The following is a 25,454-nucleotide window of genomic DNA, read 5'->3' on the forward strand; positions in this document are numbered from 1 at the left end:
TTAGCTTCTCCCTCCACTTTACCACTCCCCTCACACCTACAGTTCACAGGCTACAGTCACTACCAGCTGCCATCTGTGCTTCCTTCTGGCAGCACACACTGCCCCCTGATTCTTCTCGGCCCACATCAGCCCTCGCTTCTCACTCAGCTTCCTCTGGTTCCCTACCATCTCTAAGACTTGGGCAAAACTCCCCTGACCCAGTCACTCTTCCCACTTCAATGTCAACACTGTGCTCCAAGTGGACCATACGCCTCAGCATCCCTGGAAGTTGGCCCTGCCAGGTCAGTCCCCTTCTGCCACCCCCTGCCCCCATTTATGCCACTGGACTAGAGGTTGGCGGGGGCCATGCTCCTGATTTACACAATATCACCACCAGTCTTCTGACCCAGTTCTCCTCTTAGACTTACCATCCCCTCCCTTAGTCTGACCCATCTCAGAACTCAACCCACTCTGCAGACAGGGGCAGCTTTGCAGGATGGGGTGTGGACCACTCAAGAGGGCTCTTTCCTGGAAGGCTCTCAAACCAGGTTGGCTGGTGGATCAATCAGGGCATCATTTTGGAGGACAAGTATCCTTGTGTACTGAGAACCTCAGAGAGGGCAAGGTCATTGATCCAGCTGTTCCCTTCATAGCAACCTCTCCTAAGGAGACAAGTGCATAAGTAGAACTCAGTATACAAGAGGGTGTCATCTCAGTGTTGAACATGATGGTGAAAATTTGGTGATAATATAAATTCCCAATAGTTGTCTTTAAGCATATGATCTACCGTTCAAGCAAATAGTAGGCAACCATTACAAATGATGTTGATATATGCAATATTTAACAAACTTTCATGTATATTGGTTTCTATATATTATTAAGTGAAAGGCAGCTTTTAAAACAATATCTGTAGGATGTGTTCATTTCCTTAAACTATATTTACATAAAAATGCACAGGAAAAGAAACGTCTAAAGGATGTATACAAAAACATTTTACTCCTCTGTGTATGATCATCTTCCACACCCTATCCTGCAAAGCTGCCCCTGTCTGCATTGTGGGTTGAGTTCTCAGACAGAACAGACATGCACATGGCAGGAGACATACTCCTAGAAGTTCAAAACCACAAGGACACAGTAGGACAGAAGGAGCACACTTTGCAGACGCAGGCTCTGACACCAGGGCAACCCGCCTGCAGTAAGTATGCCATCCTCCTGCTTCACTATGAGAAAACTCAGCTGGGGGAGGTTGGGCAAATGGCTCCAGGCCACACTCCAACACTTTCAGAGGGTGGTGGACCCAGCTAGAACCTAAGCACCCAGCTTTGGCTGCACAGTAGCCCTGCTGACCCCAGGTATGACATCACAGAGCCTGGGGTCCAGGTGGCCAAGCACCAGTATGGTTCTGGCTGCACAGAAGAGACCTTGAACTTGGATCAGCTATGCACATGGTGCCTGCCTGGCCTCTCAGCCTCATGACTGACTCCAAGCCCCAGACCCCAGCATCCCCTACAAGGTGGGCAGCCAACGCCCTGCAGCCCCAGCCTCTACCCTTTCCATGTCCAACACACCCAGGTCTCTCATGGCCAGGGCTTGCACCTGAATTCAAGAAGACATGGAAAGAGAAAAACTGTTCTAACTGCAGACTCATGCACTTCCCCATTTACCCCATTCAGAAGGTGGAGAACAAGACAAGATGGATGCCACATCACCCAAAGCCTCTACCTCCAGCCACCTTGAAAAGGCAGGAGAATTCCCGCCTGATCAGGCCTTCCAGTCTTCCTCCTCTGGGGACTTGGGCTTCTTCCAAACTCTTCTAGGCTCTCCTGGCCCATGAGTCCCACTCTCTGAGCCTCATCTGTGAAGTGGTGCTGAGCCACCAAACCTGTGGCAGGACACCCCCAAGCCAGACGATGTGCCCCTTCCTGTAATTTGGTGCCAGCTCTGTCCCATGCCATGGCTTGGTATCTGGATGCTAGTAGGTGTCATCACTGTGCATCTTTTCAGGACGACAGCCCTGAATCTACCTTGATAGGGAGATGGCTTCTCATTTCTTGGGAAGTGTCACATCACTCTGCCTAAGCGCCTGTCTTGGGCCACCAAAGGAATAGGTGGCTTCCCTACCACCTTCCATCCTCTCTCTCAGCTCCACTAGGCAGGACCCTTTCCCTTGCTAAATCCAACCAAGGCCCTACATCCGGACTTGTCCCAGGGAAGCTCTGGACCAAATACAAGTCCTCCTGAGCAAGCCAGGCCACCCTCTGTGCCCTTTACTCCCTTCTCCCTCCCTCTTCCATTCGCCTGCACTTGTCTCTTGGGGCAGGCTGGGGCAGTGTCCCTGGCAGGGCTGGCTGAGAAAGGCTCTCTCTGATGCGGGTAGCTGCCCCGCACCTTCCTCCCAGCTGCCGCAGCCTCGCAAGGCCTCCTGGCAACCTCCCAGGAAAAGAGCTTCTGGCCTTGACTGGATAGAGAAAAGTGAAGAGCCAATGATGGGGTGTGCAGAGCCTGTGGTCCCAGCCACAGTGAGCCCAGAGGCATCTGAGGCCATCAGCGAGTGGGGTCAGAGCTGAGGCAGAGGAGCTGGTGAAGGCACACTAGCGGCAGGGAGGGACCTGGGAGAGCTGGCAGACAAGGACACCAGTGCTTGGCTGATGTATGAGGAGACAGAGATGGAGAGAGAAACAGCAGGAGGAGGGGTCACCCTGTCACCCCACAGGCACACGCTCTGCCTCCAAGATGAGAAAACTAACTGGGAGAAAGTTTTCTGCAATCACCAGCCTATCTGATTCCCCATGTCGTGCCCATCCACTCTCCCAAGCAGGCTTCTGTGTCTCTACCCTTGACAAAAGACCTTGAGCTTCAGCCCAGGCGGTGCCTCTCACAGGAGTCCTCATGTCCCCCTGGGGTCCCTCTGTTCTGTGGCTGCTCCCACACTCTTCCTTGGTGCTCCCTGGCCCATCTAAGATGGGCTGCCTTCTTCCAGACAATGGGAAGAACACCATGGTGGGGGCAAGGCGGCAGGGCTCACGTGAAAGTTGACAGCAGGCTGAGTGACTGTCCTTCTCCCACCCTGGGCGGCAGGTGCTGGGTACCAGGCAGGGACCTCCCAGGTGAACTGGGAGGGAAGAAGAACAAAACACCTTCAGCCTTGCCTTCAGGAGTTGCAGCCAGAGGGCACAGGAGTCGGGGTTTCTCTGCATGTGTATGTGCTGGACTCTGGCCACCATGAGCAAGCATGAGTGGGTGTGCGACTGGCAGGGGAGTGAGGGCAGGCCTTCCTCCCAGAGAGGAGTTGGGACACTCTGCAGCCAGGAAGCTGACAGGAGGTCCAGCTGTGTTTCCGCATGTGTATGGACCTTTTGCAGGGCCCCATCTCTGGCTGGCAGGGATCAAACACAATGCAGTCTCTTGGCACCAGAGTCCTTGGCTCAGCTCCGGGCAGACACGTTAGGTATGGCTCAGAAATCAAGAGTCAGAAAGCAGTGGGACAGGGCAATAGGGCATAGCTGACCGTGGCCCATGCAGCCAAGCCCAGTGACTGAAAACAGATGTGACAGGGACATCTGGGTCATTGAGGCCTTTGGCCACCCAATACAGGGGATGGTTGCTGGGCCAACTTGAGGCAATGTTCTAGTAAAGCTCTGTCCGTGAGCATTTTTATGGGTCTCTGACTCCCCCACCATTGGATGAAGGTATCGTGACTAAACCATGGAGAAACAAAACCTGCAGGGAGGACCCCGGCTGTCACACCTGTTCCCTCTGGCCCTGTTATGACAAACTGCTTGAGGATCCAGTCAGCTCCCCTGGCCAGAGTCCCTCCATGCCTACCTCCAGGCTGAATTCAACCTGGGGGCCGCCACCCTCAGTGAGAAGGGGAGATAGGGAGGTAGGGAGGACACCTGTGCATGACCCTTGCGGCTGTGCAACAGCTCAACACACCAGAAGACTGGCCCTCCCGATGGGGGATCTGGGCCCCATCGGTGGGGCTGGTACTCGATGTACTCCATGAAGAAGAGCCTCCAGGGGTCCCAGCATTGGGGAACAGGGTCAAAGAAAAGTCCCTGTGCCTTATAGCCACCTCCCAGAAGAGACAGCTGGGTCCTCTTTGGCTGTGTTTAAAGCAAATGCCTCTGAGCTTTAAGATGAGGGTTCATCCTTGTGTATGAATGCCTGTGAGAGACCCCTCTCAAGGTCCTTCAGGGTAATGATGGGTCCCAAGGGATGGGTGACAACGAGGTAGTCAAAGCCCACCTGCTGGAGAGCCCTGCCTCTAGCCATGGGGCTTTCTTAGCGAGCTTCCCTCTGCAGGTGGCCCAGAAGTCCTGAGCCTTAAGGAAGGGGCAGCAGAAACAGAAGCTGACAGGACAGTGACTTCACAGGAGAGGCACACCTGCTGTCTCTTCCAACGCACGTGCAAAGGAAGGAGCAAGAGACACAGAGTCCAAGTCCCATGGTGTCAGAAAAAGTCACTGGACCCATCACCCTGTCTGGCTGAGGATGAAGCCCGGGTCTCAAAGCACACCTAGACCCCTGCGCCTGGCCATGAGGGGGTGGCACCAGCTTCAGTGAAGCTCATAACCAGGGCCATAGCCTCTCATTCTTCCTTGGCAGCATCCTTGGAGGTCAAAGGCCCAGCACCCTAGTGAGGACCTGCACCCAGACAAACAATGCTGAGGCCCCAGGCAGGACGTGGAAGAGAGCAGGAAGGGGGCTGGGGATCCCTGTTTGGTTATCCTCACCCAGTCCTTTTCTCAATGCACAAGCTTGGCTGAGTATTGAAGTTTGGACCCTGGTCAACTTAAGCCGCCACTGAGTCAGCTGACCTGATTCCCCAGGCCAAAAGGGCTGGAACAATCAAACATCCCATTTTGTCAGACAGTCTCCCGAGACCAACTCTCAGGAACGAGGACATCCTGATTCCCAGTCCCGGCAGCTGGCGAGAGGACAGTCAGCAGAGAGGTTGTTTTCCTCCAGGGGTTCCTGGGATTCAGAGATTCTCGGCAGCAGTTCAGGGGGAAGGGGCCCCTCAGAGGCCTTCCAGATTGATGGCTGAGCAGCTGGGTCATGTCCAAGCCCCTCAGTCGGCTAAGCAGCACACAGCTCCCAGGAGCCCTGGCCAGCCTTTTTGCCCTGTGCAAGCAGCAGAGCGGAGCGCCTTGCCGGCTCGTGATGCTCCCATCCTAGGCCTCACTCCTGGAAACCAAGGGGTGGCAGGAAGGAAGCGTACCACGTGGAAAAAAGAGCTGGAGGAGACTTGGGTTGCAGAGGGGGAAAATGTAATATGGAAAAAAAAAATGCATGGACTGGGGGGAATATTTGTAAATGTGCTTTACAGGTAAATGACTTCTGCATGAAAGTCTGGAATTTTACCTCCCCTCATCCCACCCCTCAACACCCCAGAATCTAGACTTCTTGGCGTCAGCACCAGAAGGGCCTGGGGAGGCAGATGTCTGAGGTTGGCCAGCTGCCTCCAGGAGGTGGGGAGTTCAAGCCCCAGTAAGACACAGCCACCTGGCCATCCATCACTTTTGTGCCCCTTTTCTAGCTCTCAGAAGGCTGGATATAAGCAACTGCTTTGGGTAACTGGGCTATTGCAGAGGTGGCTTGGCCTCAAGGACCAGCAAGGGCTTCTGGGCAGGACCCTCTGAGACGTCTCTGTGGAGGCCAGGGGGCTGGGCAGAATCAACATGCCCGGGACCCTTTACCAGAGCCACTGACAAGAGCTATCCCGTGTGGCCACCTCCCCTGATGAGCCTCCCAGCACACACTCCAGATGTCTCTGCAGCCTGGAACCAAGGTGGTCTTCAGTTCATTCCATTGGGGCCCACAGACAGTCAAGAGGGTTGAAAGGGACCCAGGGGTCATCAGAGCCCACTTCCACCCCAACGAACTCTCTCCACCCCAGGAACACCCCTGCACCCTTACTCCTGCCACCCATTCAGCCTCTGCTAGAGCAGGTCCAGTGACAGGGAAGTCCTCTCCACTTGCCCCTGGTCATGGGAGATCACGAGTGAGGCTGTCATCTGCCTTCCCAGCCCCCTCCTTCCTCACTCTTGTCTACTGCAGATCCCGACTTCCCAAATTTTCATTTATGGCCACATTTTCATTTATCCCATAAGGCTTTTTAGAAAGTTGAAGCCCGACCCGGTGCCGGGCAGACAGACAGGGGCCTAGAACAGCACTGCAATTCCCAAGAAGGTGCCTTTGGCTCGGGTGTTTCTGAAAACAATGAAAGAATGAGTAGGAGCTCACTGGGCAGAAGTAATGAGGCAAGTCCTGGTTTTGCATTTTGTTTTGTTTCAGTCTTAAACCCGGCGCTGCCTGATGTGAGCATTTGTACCCGGGATACCCGTTCTGGTGGTAGGAATCCTCAGGCCTGTTCAGTGGGAAACTGACTGAGTCATCAGAAAGTCCCATGCTGAGCCAACAATCCCGGGGATCAGATCAAGGGGCCACACAGAGCACCCGCGGTGCACCCACGATGCAGCCAGGGACTGCCAGGGACAACAAGCAGCAGCGGTGGGGAGCCTACACACCATTGCTCCCAGAGGCCAGGCCTCCTCTCAGACCCAGGCTGTGGCCACAGGGCCACAAAGCCACCTTGGCTGCCACCACCTCTTGCAGTGGGTTGTGAGCACCCTCCCCACAGAAAAATCCTAGGGATTGTTTCTGAAAGTGGCCTCTAGGTCCCTCTGGCATCTAGGTCTTCCAGGACGTGTGCTTAAATTGCAGATTCCGGCTCCCCTAATTCCTTATAGAGTTTGAGAATGACACCTCCTGGGCCACTGGTCCTTTCTTTGTCCAGCCGGTCCCACCTCCTGACCCTGCTGTGGCCCCTGGAAGGTGACAGTCACACAACTGCTCCCCCATCAGTGTCCCCCTTCCTGAAGAATATGACCAGAAATGTTCACAATGGGGGATCCAGATATGGCGGGGGGGGGGGGTCTTGGTACCATTCTTACCACTTTTATGTGAGCTTTTGATTACTCCAAGATAAAAGTTAAAAACCCGAGTGAAAATCGTCAAAGAAAGCAAATCAGATGCTAGTTAGTAGGCATCCAGAAATGACCAAGAATGAAATGTACTGTGGCAAATCACTTATCTGTGGGTACACACAATATGTGCATCATTGGCACAGACTAGCAGGGATTTTAAAACGGTTTCTCCTCGGGTGGGGAGGCCATATCCCTTCCAACCTGGCCTCAACCTCACTCTTGGTGACCATGGCTCCTGGAGGAGGATATGGTGACCCTGGCTCCACTGACGGCCCTGAAAGTGCAGCGCTCCTGGCTTCAGCCTCCCTTCTGGACAGGTGGCACGGGGCCTCCAGAGCTTTCATGATGTGCTCAGGTTTGCACAACTAGACTGTCCAAGCTGGGGTCTTAACCCTGTCTGGTCTCCCAGCCGCTTTCCAACCACTCGACTGTAAAGGATCCTGTGTGTCCCATCACACACCCTTTGACCACCAGTCAACCTCTTCTGAGGGTCACTTTCAGGCACATGGGTCTCTGGATAGCTGCCCTTGTCCTGGCATCGGTCAGCTCTCTGCAAGTGCAGCAGGAAGGGATGCAGAACCCCTGATGGATCCCAAACTTCGGGACCCAAAGACCTTGGGCGCCATATGGGTTGCTGCTCAGGACTCTGGAACCATGGAAAGCAGCTCTCCTCTCCCTCAACCACACTCCTGTCTGATGCCAGGGGCAGGGGCTGGCAGTTGGGGCAGCCTCATTCAGCAAGCAGAAAGCAAGCGGGTATTACGCATGAGCTGGCACCTTATGAGCTGTGGCCTGAAGCAAGATCCAGTCTAAAGGGATCAGTCAGCCATGGAGGCTGAGTGGAGAAGGGAGACAGCAGGCTTCCAGCTTCCGGAGTGCACTGGGCCAGATTTGAAATTTTTCTTGGCATCAACTGAGGGCAGTTCGGGGACCAGGTGCTGATGCCTACCATGGGCAGGTCCCAGGCCCACTGCTGGGGGCCCAGACTCTCTGTCCCGCTGAATCTTAGGCCACAGGGGTGCTAAGCAGAAGCACAAGGCAGGCTGGAGGCCGAAGTGAAGCGTTGGCTGCTCCTGGGATCAGTGCCCTCAGGTTGGGGTATTCCGTCTGGAATCTGGCTCAAGTTGAGGAGGAAGGGAGGTGGACAATTTCAAAGAAGAATGTGCGGGCCTTGACCGGGCGGTTCCTGAGCTCCTTCTGCTGCTTCCAAGTCCTCCTCCTCCAGAAGTATTTTCTGATCCTCCCAGCCAGGCCTGCTCCCCCATCCCAGGCTCCCACAGCCCGTTGTGCTAATGCTACTCAGGGCGGCAGCCCTCAGTGTGGTCATAGTCCACCTCTGTCACTGAGTTGTGTGTGTCCAGAGGGTACAAACAAATAGATCTGAGCACTTGCTGTGTGCCTGGCCCTGTGCTTGGTGCCTCACATCAGCTCCCCACAGTTGAGTACAGAGGCCCCAGCAAGGTCCTGGCTTCTGAAGGTACAAGGGCTAGGTCTGGGAACTGATGGACAGTGGGGGTAGGGCAGGTGAGATGGTTCTGCTCCTTCCTATCCTGGGGTGGTCCAGGGGTGATGAGGTGAACAGCACAAGTACCAGGGCCAACCTGCAGGCTGGCTCCTGGTCTGTGCATCTATGTCCTGGCCCCTTGCTTCGAAGCAGTAAGCAGGGCCTCTGAGTTACCCGTGATTTTTCAGATGAGGCAGTGGAGACCCTGGTAAGGGAAGGCACTATTCCACCCGCACCTTCCACCGCAGCTCTAAGTGAGCTGGTAATAACGAGTGGGAATGCAGAGCTCCTCCCAACTGTCCAGGCCTGTTGGCCCATGGGGCCCTGTTTTCTGTTCCCAGCCAGGTACCACGATCAGAAGTCCACAAGGCCATGAGGCCCAGGCGGGACTGGGTCCAGGTGCCAGGGGTCTGGACCACCTCTGGGTGGGTTGTGAGGGGCTCTCTCTCAGGGTTTGCTGAGTGGTCCTGAGATGTGTCTATGTGGCCTTTCACAGTATGAAGACCAAGGGCAAATGGCTCAGCATGAGCACAATTCCTATTGCAAAGCCCTGGCACACTCACCACCGACCTCATGTGAGCCCCCAGCAGCCCTGGGTGGGAGGCAACCAGGTGTCTTACCCTCTTGGACACCTTCTGCTCAGAAGTAGCAGAGTAGGCAGAAGAGTTGAGCTTTTAGTCTCTTTCCAAGGCAGAGGTATCACTGTGCCTTTCCAAAGAGGACAAGGCTCTTGGCTCCCCTGCCCCCGAAACAATCTAGCCACAGAGCCTGCTCATGGCAGATCCTGTTGATAACACCCAGCAGTGCTTGATTTGGCGCCTTCGTCTGAGCAGCTACCTTCCCAGTGGCCCTTCAGGAGACTACCTGGTGCCCAGCACACACTCATCACAAGTAACCGGTGAGCCTCCTGGTCTGGGCGTCAGGGTGAGCCAGGCTCTGGGTCTTGGTTTTCTCATCTACAAAATGGACACAGGAAAAACTAGCTGATCTCAGATTCCCTTATTCCCGCGGCCTGCAATCAACTCGCAGAGCACCCTGGCCCCAGGCCATTTACTAACAATCACACCCTCTCTAGCAGAAAGAGGGTGGGCCAGGCCAGCCTTAGGTGCCTCTCTTCTTAGTCTCTTCACTCACAGCGAAATCAGAAAACTAAGGATTGTCCCTCAGCTGGCAGAAGCCCTTAGAGAGAGTGAATATTATGGATGGGGAAACTGAGGCCCCAAGTCATTGCTGTCACTCGGCTGGGCTCTGCCCGAGTTCCCTTCCACCGCGGACTCTGCCGGCCGCGTCGATGGCGGACGGCGACTCGACAGCCCTACCTGGCACAGGTGCCCAGCTCGCGGGACGGGCGTAGGGTCCGGCGGGCTCGGGTCGCGGGCTCCCTCCGGTGGGCAGCGCAGGCCTGGCCGGGCTGGGGAGCGGACGCGGGGCGCGGGGCGCGGTGGGGAGCGCGCGGGTCGGCGAGGAGGCGCGGACTGGGCTCAGCCCGCAGGAGAACAAACAGGTTTTCTCCTGCGCCCAGAGCCTCGCCCCTCGCCCCTCCTCTCGGCCGGCCCCGAAGCTCTGCCCTCTCCTGGGGTAGGTAGATGCGCCTGGCACATTCCGGACATTCCCCTGCCAGGGTCCTCGGCCCACAGGCCGCTTCCCGGCCCCGCCCCCCGGGGCCGCTGGAGAAATCAAGGCCGGGGCTCCCCTCCCCGAGCCCAGAGCGAGCTCCCGAATGCTCGGCCGCGGTGGAAAACTTCCAGGCAAATTCCTCCGCGCTCGCCGCCCCCGAGCTGGGAGGGCGCCGCCACGTGAAGGGCCCAGGCTGCCCAGTTGCTCCCAAGCCCGCTCCCGGCCCGATCTGGCCCCGTTCAGGGCAATGACTTGCGCAGATGCTGCGGGTTCATTCTGTGGAGAGCTACTGTTCCCTAGATCCATTTTACAGATGGAAATACCAGACAGGGGTGGGGAGGCGGACTGGCGGCTGTCGGCTCAGATCATGCAGGAAGTCCCGGAGGCTGGAAAGGAGAAGAAAGGCAGAGAGCCTACTACCCGGCGGCGCCTGAGTTCTCACGCTGGGAAACCCTCCTGGGAAACTTGGGGTTCCAAAGGCACTGCAGCGAACACCCTGTCCGCCTAGCCAGGGCACTCCCACAAACTCAGTTGAGGGGCACAGCCAGATCCTGAGGTCCAGTGCGGTTTCATGAGTGTCATTCATTCATTCCTGCTTTTTGAGTACTTGTGTCATTGTTATGCTTGCTGAGTACTGGTGACAGTGAAGGCACTGGGCTAGGGGCTAGGATGGACTGAGTGTCAGAAGACGCCCCTACCCTTACCTGTGGGGCTTCTCTCTCCAAGAGACCACACAGATTTGGCCAGGAGATGGTCTATGAGGATGAGAGCATCCAAACCATGGAGCAACAGGCTCTCCTTCAACAAACAGTGCTGAATCTAGGTCCCAAGGGTCTTCCAATCCATCCACTTCTCTCCACGCCCACTGCCGCCACCCTAGTCCAAACCTCTTCATTGTTTTCCCTGCCTCTGGTCTTGCCTTCCTTCGCATCCAGTCTCCACACAGAAGTCAGTCGAGGACTTTGCACATGGCTCCAAAGCTGCCTGTAGCTCTCTGATGGCTTCCCATCGTTTTCAAGATAAAAGGCAACCTCTTTAAGGGGCTCAAGGATTTGGCTGCAGACCCAGCCACTCTCTTCCCTTGGTTCAATATGTTTCAGCCACACTCACCTTCCGCTTTCTGAATACATCCTGTCTCCTTGACGCTTTTACTCCTGGTGCTCAGACTCCCTAGAATGTCTTTGGTTCCCTTGTCTGCTTAGTGAGCACTTAGTCATTGTTCAAAACTTTCCTCAAGTGTTTGTAAATTCTCTCCTGACTCCACAGGTCACCCAGGCAAGTAGATCACTTCCTTGTCCATGCTTCCCCAGTTCCCTCTGACTGCATCAATCAAGCATAGTGGCTGTCACCTTTTATTGTTCTAGATGGTGAGCTTGGGGAAGGCAGGGCCCTGTCTGAGTCATCACTGGGACATGGAAGCCAATATGGGGGGTTGGGGAGGATTGGGAGGTGATCGACACTCAGGAAGCTGTCCTTGCTCTTCTCTGGCTTTATCAGGTAGAGAGGAAGCAGCCCTATATCTGAGTGAATATATGTGTGGGGTGTGGGAGTAGGGATTATATCTAAAGTATAAAGTCACTTCAGCTCATCTGCGTTTCTTGCCAACAAATGTTTCTCTGCTTCCAGTCTGGGGACCAGCATCTAATACTTCCCTGCCCCTGATCTCAGGTTGCTGGTCACCATGGATTTGACTTGGCATCCTAGCTCCTAAAGATGATACTCACTATATGTCCTTAGATATGTCTCACCCCCTTTCTGGGCCCCCTTACCCTTCCAGAGCCCCTTACTTAAGAGATAGAAGGTAGAGGTCACAGGGATGCAGTAGATATAAAGGTGAGAAGGAGGGTGGCCCCCCTCTCGAAGGCCACCAGTAGGAAATGGAAAGCTCACTCCAGAGAGCACAAGCGAGAGTGGTGTCCAAAGGCAACAATGGCCAGTGAGCAAGGGCTGCCTGGGGCTGGGTTGCCCCAGGGCCTCACAGCTCTTCCTACATACCAGGTGATTCAGCCCCCACTGGGTCAGTCCCGCCATGACAGCACCAGCCAGAGGGATTGGCCTTTCCTTAACTCCTCCCTCCTTGCCAGGCTGCCAGGCCCTGCAGCTGATCTTGCCTGCAAACAAGTTTGACTCGAAAGGTGACTGCCTTGCCCTACCTTGCCCTGCCCTGCCCACCTGCTCACTGCCCCAACAGAGGCCCCCCCCCCAACCCCTGCCAGGGCAACCTCCAGCCATCTCATCCAGGCTTTGAGGCCCTTGCCAACTTCATCAGCCTCCTCTTTGACTCCTCTGCTCTGCTTGCTCTTGGGCAGACACACCGAGTGCTCTTGTCCCACCAGGGCCCTGGACAAGATGTCTCCTTGCTGGTGAACTGCCATCCATTCTTAGCCAGAACACTGGGGGTCCTTCGTGAACTTCCCATTGGATTAGAGCTGGAGGGCCAAGACACTGGTGGCTCCTGGTTGCGACTGGGCTCTACCCTTGCCTGGCTTGAGCTTGGCCCTGTCCCTTTCTACTCTCAGCTCCTCTTGTGCCTTGACCACCATCTCTAGCTCCAAGGTTGACCAGCCCTCCAGGCTCTGGCAGAGTCCTCCTGGAGTGCCCCAGCTCAAGGAGTCTCCCCACAACAAGACCTTGCTCTGAGGGTAAAAGTGCTGCCTCTAACACTGATGGGCTGGAAGGTGCAGCCAGTCTGGGCTGCCTGAAAGAGGCAGTAGTGGGCAAGTGGTGACCCCCTATGCTGAGGGGAGCCAGGAACCAGGAGCAGGCAATGGAGGCGAGTTCTTTGGGAAGCAAGCAGATGACAGGGGGACAGGTGGCAGTCTGGAAGGAAGTGGCCAGCAGGGCTTATCAGCTCCAGGAAGGCCCCATTCAGGTTTCTAGGGCTGGGAACAAAACCCAGGCAAGCCAGTCTAGCCCAAGATTTCCCAGGTTAGGGAGGGGGACGACGGGTAGGGCCTGACAGTTTTCAGGCTGAGGTTGAACCTGAAAACAACCCAAACCAGCCCAGGCAGAGTGTTCTCACACCGGAGGGTACTGGAGACCCATGCTGGATCCAAACCCTGCCATGGTGCAGATGGGGAAACAGGTCCAGAGAGGGATGGACTGTAGCCCACAGGGGCCACACAGCCATTCTGAGGCAGAAATAGGACTAAAACCTGGGCCCTGGTTGCTGTGGATGGAACCCCCATCCAGTTGGGGTTCTCAGGTTCACATGTGAGGAGGGCTGGGCTCCTGTTTGCACCCTAATCCCCCCCCCCCGCCCTCCCTCTTTCTAGGGCCTGCCTTGACACCTCATCCTCCTAAGCTCTTCAACCAGTTTCCACTTGTTGGGTGACTCCACTGGCTCCAAGCAGGGTGGGTCCCCTCATGACAGGGGTCCCCAGGTGTGGTTGTAGCCACAGTGGCCCCTATGGAGCCCCAAACCTTCAGGCCCGGCCTCTGAGTCTATAACCAGCTCTCAATGTGGCTAGGAGCAAGACCCTACCTTCTGGGTATTGCCTGTGAGGCCCCTGCACTGCCCTCAACCTGCACTGCCAGCTTAGGAACTGGACCCCTCCAGTGTGTGACATACACACTTATTCTTAATCATCAAATGCCCCTCTTTAGGACCTCCTTTCCCCACCACACTGCCACCCTCACCCAGATCTGGCAGGAAAGGCAGACCAGTTCAGGTTCACGGTGCGGAATCCACGCCCAAGCAGTTCCTGCCCTGTGGACAGTGCCCCCACCTCTGGGAGCAGAGAGATTGTGCAGGCAGGCCTCCTCAGCCGCGTGCACATCTCCCACCCCAGCAGGCTGAACTCCCCTGCTGCCTTTTGAAACTACTACTTTGAAGAAGCCCAGGAAACACTCAGCAATCGGTCTTGGCCTCTGTGACCTGATGCCCGGAACACAGACTGCCTTTTGTCTCTGGTTGTGAAGCAGCCCCAGGCCAGGCCTCCAGAGCACGAGTGCACGAGCTGAGCCAAGGCCTCGCTGGCAGATAATCCCCACATGCCCTAAAGAATGGCTTTTTGCTGCTTTAAAAATCATCCACAGATCGGAAAAAGAATGTTCTAATTGGAAAACCTTCCCGCCATGGTTTTCCGGAGTTTTAGTACAGTTGGCCGGCAAGGAGGCTCCTGGGAGGAGGAGGAAGGGAAGTCATGAGGAGGAGACAGTGAGCGGGCTGCCCAGCACCCCCTTGTCCCCAGAGCTCAGCCGCTCTCAGCAAGGGGCCATGCCTGAGGGATCTGGGGGCTGCCTGGTCCTCCTGGGCTGGGGCCCAAGCCCTGCTCCCCCCCAGAGGCTCCACTGCTGCCCCAAAAGCAGCCCAGGTCCCTGGACTATCTGGCAGGCCTGGTGCCCACTGAGCGTGGTGATCACAGGCCAAGAAGAGGAAAGATGTGAAAGCTACCACCTGCTCAAGAAACAGGAAGGTTCCCTCCACCTGAGTGGGGCCCTGGGCTGGGAGACCTAGCGGGGCATGCAGGGTGCACAGGAAAAGTGCCTCCGGAATAGCTGGATCCATCTAGCAAGGGAGGATGCTCCCGCTCAGGGGCCCTGCTAAGCCTGGCTTGGCTACACCGCTAGTGGGAGGTGCTGAGGCCACAGCAACCTGAAGGTCTGTCAAGCTCCAAGAGTTGCTGATTTGTGCCTTCACTAGGGGCCGTGCCCACCTGGGAAGGGGAAATGCAGGAGAGCCAAGTTACTGTGACTCACCTTAGTTTTTCCAGAAACCTCCCTGGGTGCTTAGCTGCCTTGATTTCCTCAAGGGGAGCAGCCTTCGAGAGATTGGGGGTGGAGGGGGACAGTTCAGCGGCCTCCTCGTCCATCTGGGCAGACCACCCTCTCCTCATGGAGGAAAGGGAATTACAGCAGCTTGAACTTGGAGACTATGAACTTGCCACGTGGCTTTAGGCTCCTTGGCATTATACCCTCCTTCATGCCCCTTTCTTCCCCCCTTGTGACCTTTAGGACTGCTGTTCCCACACTAGCATACCTCTAGAGCTCCACTGGCTACTCGTGATTATTTCAATTTAAATGTATTACAGCAGGATAAAATTGAAGCTTTAGTTCCTCAGTCACAAGAGTCACGTTTAGCCCCATGTGGCCATGGGCTCCTGTAACAGACAGCACAGATAGACAAGAGTTCATCCCCGCAGCAAGTTCTGTCGTACATCAGCAGTCTAGCTGCATCACTTCTCCTTAAAAGGAAGCTCTCAGCTTCCCCCTTAACTGAGCCTGGGGTCCCTCCACTAAGTGAGGTCCCCCCACAACCTCAGCCAAGGGAGGCATTCCCTTCTCCCACACGCCACTTACTCGGAGTAGACTAGTTTGTCTTTGGATGAACACCTCTCCTCCTTTGAGGCTCAGGTGAATATTCAGGCAAGTGTTTGAACAGGACACATTGTTCTTTTCCACCCAGATCTCACTGCATGTGAGAAGGTGACTGGGAAAATTGGAAGGGGGTGCAATGACGTGGAGCAGTGAGTGTGGGACTTCAGCATCCCTGCCAGCGGACCATCATCCTCCTCAGGCCTCCCAGTTCTTCAACCCCAACATCGCTGAAGAACTTGTCAAGTCCACTGCAGCTGCGTCTTCCCACAGGGGCAACCTACATCTTGTTATCACCTCTGAAGCCTGTATTGCAAGGCTTCCACTTTCTGACCCCTGTTTCCTCTCTTTCCAGGGGGCTTGTTCACATTAGTTCTACTTCCTGATGAGACATATAGTCAGTCTCTTTCTGGCTCATGGGGATCTCCTGTCTGTTGGTCTGCTTTCTTCCCATCCATTAGCTCTTTCCTCCCTTCCTGGCCCTCTCTGTCCAGCATAGAGTCAATGGCCCATCAGTTTAACACCTCTTTTGTTAACATCTGAATTTTCCTTGCTCCACAGACCCTCTGTCACCTTCACTTGACACTCAGATCTGGACAAATCTAAACATCTGCTTTCTTCCTGTCCACCTCAAGGTTATGAAGGTGCTGGCAAAGGTCACATAAATGCAGAATGGTGCCAATATCCATTTCTGGATCGTAATCCTTCTCACCTCTGCGAGGACTTCTGTCTTTGTAATTGTCCCTTTCTTTTCTGCATCATAAGAAGGTCCACTTTATTTGGAGCATATCCATCAATGTTAAAAAAAAAAAAAGAAGAAGAAGGAAAGTCGTCTCACTTGACCCTGCTCTTAGCTCCACTTAGTGTCTCTTTTCTCTGCTCCTCTACTGAGCAAAACTCCACGGAAGAGTTGTCTACACGGGCTGTCTCTGCTTCTCATTCCCTCATAAACCCATTACCATCAGGATTTCAACCCTACTGCTTCCTTAAAATCGTTCTTGTTAAGGTCACCAGTGATTCTCCATGTTTCCAAACCCAGTGCTCACATCTCTGCCTTCACTTAACCTCTTAACCACAGTTGATCACTCCTTCATGCCAGAAAAACATGCATCCCTTGGTTTCCCTGACTCTCCACTTCCCCAAGTGTATTGAAGGTTAGGAGCACAAGCTCTGGAACTGGACTGTGTGAGTACAAATCCTGGCTGTGCCAGTTAATAGCTGTGTGACCTTGAGCAAGTCAGTTGCCACCTCTAGGTTTTCACCTGTTTGAAGGAGGTGAGAATACCAGCATCTACCTCTTGGGGTCGTTGTGAAGGTTACATTGGTAAGAGAGTGCTGAGAATAGAGCTTGTTACATTGAGAGACACTCACCACATGGATGTTGATGGGGTTTGAGACATGCTACCAGCAAACATGGCATGTTGAATATTTTAAGATGAGGGAGTTTGAGAAAATGGCAGAAACAAGGTCTCTCTGACCTTCCCTACACTCCCACCTTTCTCCTGGAAGCAGTTCATAAGACTCTCAGGTGAGAGGTGCCCTCCTGATAACAGGACAAAAGGAGCATCCTTATCTCTAAGACAGGGATAAGGCCAAGAAGAATCCGAACAAAGAGGCCTTGCTAAGTTCCCCTGAATTTACTGCACTTTGCTCAAAACTCTTCATCCTATCTTTGGCTTTGCATGACTTTCCTTTCTTCATTAAACCTAGAGAAAAAAAAACAGAATTAACCATTTCTTCAGGTCTTCATTTTCTTATGAAAGCTCTCAACTTTATATTAAATAAATGGGTACTCCTTTCTCTTGTCAGTCTAATTTTCAGATCTAGCCAGGGACTCCTACAATGTCCAAGGGTTGACTGAAACTAAACACATCAAATAAAACTCCACACCCCTCAAACTTCTCTTCTCTTAGGTCTTCCCCATCAGTGGCACCTCCCAGCTGTGCATGCCCAAAGGCCCAGGCCCCTGGCCCTCATCTCCTACATCCAATCAATCAGCAAGTCCTTATTATGGCTCTACTTCCAAAATATACCCAGAGCCTGATCACTTCTTCCCACTTCCATTGCTACCACTCTCCTAGTCCAAGACATCACCCTTGATCCCCCTGCACCCACCACGGTCTTCTGGCTTCCACTCTTGCCCCATTACATCTATTGTCCCCCTGTATTGTCAGTCTGGTGACTTCACTCACCGAGCTGTCCAAGCTGGAAATCGGGGTACCCTCTGAGACTCCTCTTTCCCTGTCACCCTCCAGGTCTGATGCCTGTTGTGGTTCCAGTTTCTTCTCCCAACTTCCAAGCTCCAGATTCCCATCATACTGGACTTCTTGCTGATCCTCACAGAAACCTTGTTCTCTGTCTCCAAGCCTTGGTCTCCAAGCCTTGGTGTTGACTGAGGGCCCCCTGCCCTGGTTAACTCCTACTCCGCACACACCTCTAGCAGGAAGTTGTCCCTAACCGTGAAGACCAGTCAAGTGTCTCTTCCTGGGCTGCCCTTCAGCTCCAGCACTCATTACCCTACAGAATCACTGTCTTCTGTCTCCTCCCTTCCTCTTGGATATAGGAAACATGTCTCATGTTTGCCTGCTCACTCAAGCACTGGTAGGGCTTCTGAGTGGTCACACACGAAATATTTGCCAAATGAATGAAAGAAGGAATAAAAGTTCATGTCAAATGTGGTATTTTATCAAACAATACACTGACTTTTCAAATCAGGGATTAAAACTGTATCACTCAGTAGATGACATTGGAACTACTAGTCATGTGGAAAAACAAGCTGGATTTCCTACTTCAAAATCTGCACTGAAATAAACTCCAGATGGCTCAGAAATTTCATGTAAAAAAAAAAAAAAAAGAAACCATAAAAGTACTAGAAGGAATCCTGGGATGGGGACAGCCTTTCTAAGTATGTCATGAAAACCAGGAACCATAAAAGAAAAGAGAGAAATTAAAAATTTCTGTATGCCAAAACCCATCATAACTGTCATTAGACAAATGACAAACAGGGAAGACTTATTTGAACTGCATGTGACAGCAAAAGACTTATTCTTCCAAAAATAAAAAAGGGCTCCTTTCAAAGCCAGCAAAAGGAAACATAGGCCAGCAAAGAAGGGAACAGACAATTCACAAAACAAGGTTTGCGGGAGCCCCATTAACATGTGAGGGAAATGAAAATACAGTCTCAGAGAAGTTAAAGTTACATTGGATCTGCAAAACCCAGGGTTATCTGAGATGTGGGAAAATGGTCACCCTTAGCCTCAAGGGTCCTAGAGGTGGCAGGATGAATTTTAACTTTTGCAGAAATATGTAACAAGAACTATGAGGACTCCCTTTGACCTAGCAATACCAACATTCAAAAATTCTTTTTGGGAATTCCCTGGCAGTCCAGTGGTTAGGACTCTGTGCTGCCACTGCAGGGGACATGGGTTCGATCCCTGGTCAGGGAACTAAGATCCTGCAAACCACGTGGTGTGGCCAAAACAAACAAACCAAAAATTGAATCACCATGCTGTATGCCTCAAACTAACAGGACATTGTAAATCAACTCTGCTTCAATAAGCTTACTTTTCAAAAATTAAAAACATATTTTTATCATCTGATATCTATAAAGTGGTATATATGTATATTATATAAAATATGATGGATATAAACATCTGCCAACCAGCCAGCACCATTATCTATGACTTTTGTCCTGATACTCAGGATGACCTGTCCTGGCTTGGGCCTTTGACCCCATCTCCTACCACCTACTCTGGCCTGCTAAGAGGTTTTTTCTACCTTTTTCTTGGGTCATCAATTATTTCCACTTGGTTGGATCATTTGATCAAAATTCAAGCTACTCTTCATTTATTTCCCTCCTCCATTTCTCAGTAGCAACCATGAAGAGAAGAACCTACACTTTCTCTTACTCCTCTTCTTCCCTTCTATCTTATGGACAGCACTTAACAGAAATGTCTCTTTTTAAAACTAGTGCTCTCCCTCTTGCTATATCCAGTGGCCAACTTTCGTTCTAATTTTACTGGATATGTTAGCATCATTGGATACAGGAATCACTCCTTCTGGAAACGCTTTATTCTTGATTGACCCTTTCTCATTGTCTCCACTCTTTCCAACCTCCTCACTTTGGAAGTTACCAGGACTCAGTCCTTGGAACTCTTCTCAATGATATTCTTTTTTATGGTGATTTCTATTCATCTTGCCATCTTGTGTCTTTAAACACCATCGGAAGGCTGATAACTCCCAAACTTACATCTCCAACTCAGGACTTTCCCCTCAATTTCAGATTCCTATATCCCAAGGTCTATTCAATGCACATTGATTAGGCATTGTATTTGATGACCCAAATCAAACTCCTTTTCAGCCCTTCCAAACCTGTTCCTCCCACAGCTGTCCCCACCAAAGTTGGGGTTACCGAGATTTGGCCACTTCTCCTCATCTCTACTATTTGGTGAGCTTCTGATTGTTGTGCCATTAAGAACAAGGCTGCTCTGGAATTCTTGTACACATCTCCTGACCACATGGACAAGAGATTCTTGAGGTGAGTGGTTCTCAGACTTCCGTGGGCTTCAGAATCCCCTGGAGGGCTTGTTAAAATGAAGAGAGCTGGACCTCACCCCTAGAGATCCCAGTTTGGTTAGGAGTGCATTGGCATTTCTAACAAGATCCCAGGTGATGCTCATGTTATATAAATGAAAGTGTTAGTCGCTCAGTCATGTCTGACTCTTTGCAACCCCATGGACTGTAGCCTGCCAGGCTCCTCTGCCCATGGAATTTTCCAGGCAAGAATACTGGAGTGGGTAGCCATTCCCTTCTCCAGGGGATCTTTCTGACCCAGGGATCAAACTAGGGTCTCCCACATTGCAGGTGGACTCTACCATCTGAGCCACCAGAGATGCCCAATGCTCATGCTACTGGTGGGGAAATCACACTTGGATATTCAGAGCTCTAGGGTATATTATACCCAAGAGTAGAAATGCTGGGTCCTAGGATATGGGCATGTTTGACCTCACAATAGAACAGTGATTTTCCTTTGGGTCAGCAGTGGGCGAGAGCACCCAGTGCTCCACATTCTGGCCAAGACTTGACGTGGTCAGAGGCCTTACGGTTGCCAATGCAATGGATGCAGAGGTGTTACTGTTGCCAATACAATGGTTTTGAGTTACTGGCATTTATCTTCAGGTGGCAATTGCGTGTAGTTGAGAGAGAGAACATGAGTACAAGTACACTTATTGCAACATTATTTTTATATTAAAAAGCTGGTAACAATGTAGGTTTCCATCCATATGTACATTCAAAGTTTATAACAGGATAATATGAAGCTGATTGAGATGATGATTATAGGTCTCCAGATATGAACATGGAAAATGTCTATATTGTTGAACAAGAGAGAGAAAGCAGCTTCCATGAGGTACATGAGAGCGTGTATAGTGCGAGTTCATTTCTATAAAATTGTTTGACTACATTGAGAAACACCTTGGAAACACTTGGTATGTCTAGGAGATGGATTTTGAGTTACCTTGACTTTCTTTTTTTGTGTGTATTTTCTGCAATGCTTGATTTATTTTTAAATATGCATCTTCCTTTTGTTTAAAAAAGTGATTTTCAACAAGTGCATCATTATATTTCTGTTTGTATATGCCATAAAGTATCTAGAAGGTTTCACATGAAAATGATCAGAACGGCTTCCTCTAGGCAGTGGGTTTGTGTGGGCTGAGTGGGAACGTACTTTAAGTTTTCTTTTTATTCCATTCTGTACTCTTTGAATTTTTATGGCAGTGCATTACTTTCATAATTTAAAAAAAAAAAACACTAATAAAAAACAAAAAAGAAAAGAGATCTATTCTTACCACACAAGCAAACCCTGCCAGGCCCTGCCTCTACCAGCCCAGCCCAGCCCACCTAGCCATGCTGATGCCCCAGTGACTTCACAAGGAGCCCACTCAAGTTGTGCCAGGCTGCCTCTGGCCCAAGAACTTTCAAGATGTGGGGCCAGGGCCAGCTGGTGGGCTGCCCAGGAGAGATTTCCTCCTTCTGGGTGCTGCCTTGAGGCCAGCCATGTATCACTTCTAGAAAGTGTATTTCTGTGGACTCCCCCACCGTATGTGTTGGAAGGACAGGAAAGCTCCTCAGAGGGCCCACAGAGAAACCATTAACACAGCCAAGGAAGTGAGTGACTGTCGAGGCATGGGGACAAGCTCCAATAGTGAACAGCCTGTGTCTCTACTGAAATGCTTTTCAGTCTATAAAGGTCAGACTGAGGAAGAAATAAAGTCTACAAGATGAGAACAGCATAGAAACATTGAACATGGGAGCATCTACAACACACTTGGATGGCAGAATCAGGGGTCACTTGGAATGAAGAATGAATTAAATTGATCTAAAACAAAAAGATCCTCTGGAGAAAGAAATGGCTACCCACTCCAGTATCCTTGCCTGGGAAAAGCCATGGACGGAGGAGCCTACAGTTCATGGTGTTGCAAAGAGTTGGACACGACTGAGCGAATAACACTTTCAAAACAAAAAAAGACTTCACACAGCAGGGACTGGATGAACAATGGATGCTTTCACCTCACGGTAGCTCCTCTGAGCTGTTGGTGACTGCCTTGGCAACACACGTGGTTCAGGTTCTTCCTGGACCACGTCATGTGGCAGTCACATGGTTTGCCTCTGCCTCCCCCATGGCCCATGAGCTCTAGAAAGGAGAAACTGGCTTCCATTCATAACCCTCCTCTTCACGACAGGCACAGGGCACTACTAAGTACTCAGTAAGTGTTGGGTCAACAGAATGGGATCACCTCCAGTACAGTAACAAAATGCAGATGCCACTTTGCAAACACTCATTTTCAAAATTCAAAGCAGAGTCATAGCTGGATGTGTCCTGGCATCACGGTCCCACCATCAGGGAGTGGCTTGGCAGAGGCAGCACTCTCTTGAACATATACTACCTCTGTAATAGAACAGCCATACAGCACACAAACTGTGTGGGAGTTCACTGTGCCCCTCCCCTCCCCTCTCCCACCTGGGACGGCCTTAGCAGTCCTTGCATGATGACTGCTTTTGGCCACTCTTAACACTTGTGTGAAAGAAAGTGAAGTCTCTCAGTCGTGTCCAACTTTTTGCGACCCTATGGACTGTAGCCCACCAGGCTTCTATGTCCATGGGGATTCTCCAGGCAAGAATATTGGAGTGGGTTGCCATTTCCTTCTCCAGGGGAATCTTCCCAACCCAGGGATCGAACCCAACAGTTGTGTGAGAACAGTACTTGTTCACAAGTAGAAGCCCAGTAAATACTTGGTGTGTTTAGAAAACAGGTTAGATTGTGCTTTTTAAAGGATAGGAAAGGGGAGGGAGGCTCAAGAGGGAGGGGATATATATATATATATATATATATATATATATATATATATATATATAATTATGACTGATTTGCATTGTTGTGTAGCAGAAACCAACACAACATTGTAAAACAATTTTTCTCCAATTAAAAATAAATCAAAAAATTAAAAAGTTACATCTTAAAAGTCTCTGCATGAGTTCATCCCAGAAGGTGCTCCCTGAACCTCTTCCCCAGCCCCTTCCCTGTGATACAGGACAGGCCTCAGGGGAAGACAAAGCTGCCTGAGAGGCTTAACAAGTCACTGAGTCCTGAGGCGAGAACTAGTGCCGGAGGGAGGAAGATCCACTGGGATGGGGTGGGAGCCAATGGGGAGGGGGGCAGAGCATTGCTGGGGGCAGGGGCAGGAGTGGGGAAGGGAAAAAGATGGTCCTGGGAAGATGACTGGAGGGAAGCCTGACCTCAAGGAAGGAGGCAGAGGCAGCAGGTGACGTCACTTCTCCCTGGGGTGGTGGAGAGCTCCTTCGGGTCACAGGTCTGGGCCCCTGGAGGCACCCACAAGGGACATGGGCTGCTCTGTGGGTGTTTGGAAAAAGAGAGACAGAGGGAGAAAGGAAAGGAAGTAGGAACTCTCCTGTCAATAAAATGGCACCATCATCAAGGTTCTTTGAAGTTGTTCCCTAGAGGTAAAAGTTGGACTCACAGTTTTTTCAAGATGAATGTCTTTATTCTTTGATATTCCCCTAGGGGAAAAGGTGGGGGAGGAAGAGGGGGGAGCCTGTGTTCCAGAATAATAGAAGGAACAGAAAGAATCTCAAATGCCAGGAATCAACCATAATGTGGGGATGCAGTGGAGAGGTGGCTGGGAGAGGGGCTCCTGGTCCAGGAACTGGGGGAGGAGGGGAAGAGATCAGGGAAATGGCATGGGCACGCTGCCCTCCCTATGAAATCAAGACTCCACATAAAGCTAAGTAAACGTGGAGTCATGTTTGTCCATCTTCTATTAGCTCATCTTGTGGCCACTTTGATGTAAGTTTGTTGCAGCAGCAGAAACATTCCTATGTGGCTGGGATAGACTTCATCTGATCTTCCCCTGGCCTCACAGCTTCAACAAGGGAGGCCCCTACCAGCCCTGTCCTCCCAGTGTTCAGAGGAGTTGAACTGTTGGGTTCACCCACAAGGAGAGGGGCAGGTGTTTACTGACAGAAGAAGAAATGGGCTGAGCCCAGAGGGAGCTTGGGTTGGGAATCAGAGAGACACATAGAAGGTGCCCACTTGCTTCAGTTACTTGCACACATTGTTTATTCAAGAATTAGAAAAGCCTCATGAAACAATTGAGGAAGGAAGTTGGGGTAGGAATCCACTCTTCAAGAGTGCCCTTCTGAGGGTCAGGGAATGAAACTTGTTTGGGAGGTAGTGAGACTGAGGGCCTGTGGGGCAGTCAAGTGGAGGAAACAAACTGACATGGGATAGTACAGGGCTGGGGCTCAGAGGGACTGTGCAGGGTGGAGGCCAAGCATGTGGGGGCAGAGATAGCTCACAATGGCCACTGGAGGCCACAGAGAATATTGCATCCTCTGGCAGCATAGGAAGGGTTGGGTGTAGACTAACGGAGGCCAGTGAGGAGCCCTGCTCAGCTTAACCAAAAGGGAGCTCCCATGAGGAAAGAGTCTGTGAAGATCAGCAGTCACATTTGTCAAGGCTCATCTAGTGGCCAGGAGCAGACTAAGCAAGATAGCCGGAGCAGAGGGGAACAGGATGCCTGCGGCTCTCTCCTGCTTGCTCCCAGGGCTGTTTGCACATGACCGATTTGTTCCCACTAAGAGTTTGAGCTCTTCTACCCCCGGCAGACAACAAAATGTGAGGCATTAAGGGCCCTCAGAGTCTAGGGGCATCCACCAGCTGTGGCAGCCAGGTACCCTCCACTGTCATGTACAAAAGGTACATACAGGCCTTGTCATTGTCACCAGCCACTGCCACAGCCCCTCCCCACCCCTACTCCTCTCCCCTCTTGGGGAAAGAAATAGCAGGGGCTGGCCTGCCCATCCATGACAGGGGACTGACAGTGGACATGCTCCCAAAGAACACTTGAAAGAGCTCACACCTCCCCCCTCCATGAAAGAGCCAGTGTCCCTTAATTTTCCTGAAGACAATTCAGTGGCAGGAGGGTCTCAGACGAGCCATGGTTTCGGGGAGGCTGCACTGGGTGGGATGCAGGGAGGGGAGAGTCAAATCCAGTTTGAGACTGACATTTCAATAAGCAGAAAGAAGACACTTCTGAAACCTGCCCTCTGAGGACAATACTATGATTATCCCCATTTTATAGATGAGGAGACTGAGGTCCAAGTTCGCACAGCTAGTGAGTGTGGGAGCTGGGATTTGAGCCTGGGTTGTCTCCAGGGCCTGGACTTCTAGCTTGCACATCTATCACCTCACTGGGTTCAGATTGGGGAAAAGAAATTCCCTTGGGGAGGGTCTCACCTCCCTTCTTTCTGTCAGTTTCTAAGGAGGCTTTCTTCCTTTGACCAAAATTAAATTATCTGGATCCTGAAGCTTGTAAATATATGAAACTAATGCAACCTGCTACTTATGCCAGAGTTTAAACATCAATGCAAAATGCCACATTTGAAAGAAAGCATGTGTTTGACTCTTAGCAGGATATTTCTAGAAAGATCAGGGAGTGACTTGAATTTGGGCACCAGCCTCCAGCCAA

The 25,454-nt window shown here is 51.8% G+C and overlaps 1 protein-coding gene across 14 annotated transcripts in view; it reads right to left on the reverse strand.

Moving 5' to 3' along the window:
- The window catches only part of ZNF185 (zinc finger protein 185 with LIM domain), a 66,524-nt gene extending 56,572 nt beyond the window's left edge, over positions 1-9,952 (reverse strand). For all 14 annotated transcript variants that reach the window (XM_012107131.5, XM_060407841.1, XM_060407839.1 and 11 more), the window contains exon 1: positions 9,795-9,952. The gene's annotated coding sequence lies outside the window, so the exon portion shown is untranslated. The remainder of the gene's footprint in view (positions 1-9,794) is intronic.
- Between the last annotated feature and the right edge of the window lie 15,502 nt (positions 9,953-25,454).

This window comes from Ovis aries, chromosome X, assembly GCF_016772045.2.
Source record: "Ovis aries strain OAR_USU_Benz2616 breed Rambouillet chromosome X, ARS-UI_Ramb_v3.0, whole genome shotgun sequence".
NCBI classification, from domain to species: domain Eukaryota; kingdom Metazoa; phylum Chordata; class Mammalia; order Artiodactyla; family Bovidae; genus Ovis; species Ovis aries.